This window comes from Trachymyrmex cornetzi, unplaced genomic scaffold (assembly GCF_001594075.2).
Source record: "Trachymyrmex cornetzi isolate Tcor2-1 unplaced genomic scaffold, Tcor1.1 scaffold68, whole genome shotgun sequence".
NCBI classification, from domain to species: Eukaryota; Metazoa; Arthropoda; class Insecta; order Hymenoptera; family Formicidae; genus Trachymyrmex; species Trachymyrmex cornetzi.
The window spans coordinates 37,734-41,431 of record NW_017300003.1 but is presented as its reverse complement, the minus strand read 5'-3'; positions in this window follow the sequence as shown (position 1 = coordinate 41,431).

Sequence of the window (3,698 nt, the reverse complement as noted above, 5' to 3'; positions counted from 1 at the left end):
GTTACGCATACACACCGCACATTCACAACAACACCGTTTTTGTACACACACACATACACCGCCGGCCGTAGCTACCAGTCGCGACAACTGGTCTCACATATACACACATACACATACATATACACGCATTCACAACTCTGTACTGAACACACAAAAATACATTATCGTTCGTATTTATCCAAGTCGTATTTCATTGCATTACTACCGCCTTGTCTCTCTCCTCCTGGCCGAACCTCTTTGCGACCCTGGCCGCAGCCCGCCCGACCGACGAGCTACGTCCGCGCAAAGTAAGGTTGTTTCAAATTATATAACGAAGAAAGAATACTAATTATTAAAATGTGACTACATTTATGAAAAATGTTTTGTAATGAGAAAAACTATCTAATCGACAAAAGTAAATCAGATTTAACACTAGTTTTACGGAATCCGTCAAATTGATAGATAAAAAGTCCGTTAACCTAATACAACAATAAGGAATGCTTAATAAATAAACACCACTAACATTCATTTTGCAATTGTGTTTGTATATATAAATAGTTAATAATACAGAAGCATGATATTAATGCATGCAGTTAATAATACAGTAGTATAAGCATTAAGTGTTTAATTTAATTCCAATCGCTCGCTACTAGAGGACTCTACCTCCAACGCTGACGAGTCTCGACGATGAAGTCACATGTCTTTTGTAGTTTAGCCATCGCTGAAAGTGATTCAATCCTCACAGGTTATATTTCTCGACGCCAAAGAGATTTTTCAATCGATTGAAAATGAATCGCGATAAGCTATTTTTCCGACATGTGCTTCTTCACTACTTCGACCTCAAGAAACCCGCACTGAAGCGCATCGCCTATTATCCGAAATGTATGGTGATGAAACTCCATCGGAAAGGACATGTAGAGTTTGGTTTCAACGCTTCCGAAACGGTGATTTTGATGTGAGAGACAAAGAACGTCCAGGACAGCCAAAAAAATTTGAAGATGTCGAGCTGCAAGAATTGCTTGATGAGAATCCAGCTCAAACGCTTTTAGAGTTGTCGAAATAGTTAAATGTTACTCCAAAGACCAATTGAGTGACGAATTGATGCAAAAAAGATCATCCGTAGCCAACAATCGACGCAAAGTCATTTTGTTGCATGATAACACTCGACCGCATGTCGCGAAAAGCGTGAAGCAGGCACTTCTAGAGCTTGAATGGGAAGTTCTCCCGCATCCAGCGTACTCTCCAGACTTGGCACCGTCGGATTACCATCTCTTCCAATCGATGCAACACGCACTTACGGACACACACTTCTTCAGTCACAACGAAGTCCAAAAATGGATGGATGAATGGATCGCCTCGAAAGACACCGCGTTCTAACGTCGTGGGATTGCCCTGTTGCCAGAGAGATGGGAAAAAATAGTAGAAAATGGAGGAAATTACTTTGATTAAGGTATTCATTCATCTTCCCTTCGAAACAAATCGATTTTCGGGACGAAAAAACGATAGGAATTAAGTTTAACACCTAATAATAACGCTTTGTTAAAATTAAGCATGGACTTATATTATTTATTGTTGAATTAATGCATGTATGTTGTGAAATAATGTATTTGTATTATTTTGTATTTAGTTTTCTATTGTAGTTTCAGATTTGTGCGTGTGCAGCTATAGGTTGTTTATTTTTATAAAATAATGTTTTATATTTTCTCCAGGGACAACGGTATAATAGAAAAGAAAAGACGTTCTCATTAATGTTGTATAAAACAATGGGAAAGCGTGCATACAATAGTTTAAGAAATATTTTTAAAGAAATTCCGTCAATATACAAACATTGCAATTAATGTTACATAAGATACCTCTATCCCCCGGACTAAATCCATTCATCTTAAAACATTTAAAAAATGTAACTCAAAATATGTCAATAAAAGAAAAAGTGTGTATTTTAATGTGGGATGAGGTATCTATACAACCTAAACTTATATATGATGTTCGAAAAGATACAATATGTGGTCTTGAAGATTGGGGCAATAATCGCACGGGAAAAATAGCAGATCATGTTTTAGTTTTTATGATGCGGAAATTAAATTCTGGCTGGAAAATGCCAATTTCATATAATTTTTGTGATAAACAAACATAGACTCCGCAATTAATTCGGTGTATTAAAGAACATATAAAAGAAATAATAAATGCAGGCTTTCACATTGTTGCAACTGTATGTGATCAAGGCTCATCAAATGTAGCAGCGATGAAAAGTTTATTATTACGTACTGACATGAAGCGGAATTTTCAAAATAGACAAGACATATAAGTTATTATATTTATTGTATTATTATATTTATTGTATTTATTTTATTTCAAACATGTTGCAACAATTTTAATTTCTTTTCATCTGTTTGTTAATAGGTCAAACTTTTGAGATTGAAAACAACGAGATTATCCCATTATACGATCATCCACATCTTATTAAAGGTATAAGAAATAATCTGTTAACGAAGGATCTAATTGTCAGCTGGAAAGATAATAAACCAGATAAAATAGTATCGTGGGACGTAATAAAAACGGCATGGATAATGGATCGAAAAGTAAATATAATTCGACCACATTTAAAAAAATTAACAGCGGAACACATAATTGAAGATAAAATTAAGAAAATGCGTGTCAAATATGCAACACAAGTCCTAGTAGAACAATGGCTAGTGTCATCGAAACATTGGCAAGATCAAATTGTAAGTATACAGATAATTAGAAGAGAAAAAAAATAGAAAAGAGTTGATTCTATAATGAAAATATAAAAGAAGAAAATATGGGTCAAGGTCATGGGGTAAGGGTTCCCTAATCGGAACTTTTACCAATAAATATCGAAGGAGGAATTACGACAGAGGAAACAGTTAACTTATTCAATGATTTATTCGATTCTGTAAATGGAGGTAATAAAAAGGGTAATAATGAATTACTTGGTCCAATAATGGAAAATAGTGATCATCATAAATTTTGGGTGAGAGCAAAAAGTAAGTTACATAATATGTCTTATACTGATAAAATTTCCCGTGAAATTGTAAAATCGGTACCAACTTTAGTAAACTGGTGTTTCACTATTGATGGCTTTCAAAAATTATGACAGATTATTCATGAAAAATATGATTTTAACAAATTAAATGCACGTTACATTAATCGGGATCCCTTAGAAAACTTATTTGGTCAAATTAGAAGTCATTCTGCTCGTAATATAAATCCAACGCCGCGACAGTTTGAAGAATCATTTTTTACTTTATTTGTTAGTAATATGAAATCAGTTTCTATTATCGGCGGTAATTGCGAAATTTCTAATGATCCTCTATTATTTACATTGGAAAAGTGTTTAAAAGATAACAATTTACAAAGTTACAATAAAGATGAAGTATCTGACTTAATTACGGAAGATGATAATATTACCGAGGAATCAATAGCATCGTTGTTAGACAATCAGGAAGAAATTATTAAATCCATTCTTAAAGAAGTCAGTTATTGTACCAATTGTGAAAATAATGTAAGGACCAGTAATTTTTCTCAGTTTACACCAAGCAAATTATATGTACAATTAATAAAATATTGAAAACTAGAGCTCATCGACGAAATATTTTAAAAATTATATTAGGTGTTAAACTTAATTCCTGCCGTTTTTTCGTCTCTAAAATTGATTTGTTTCGAAGGGAAGATGAATGAATATCTTAATCAAAGTAATT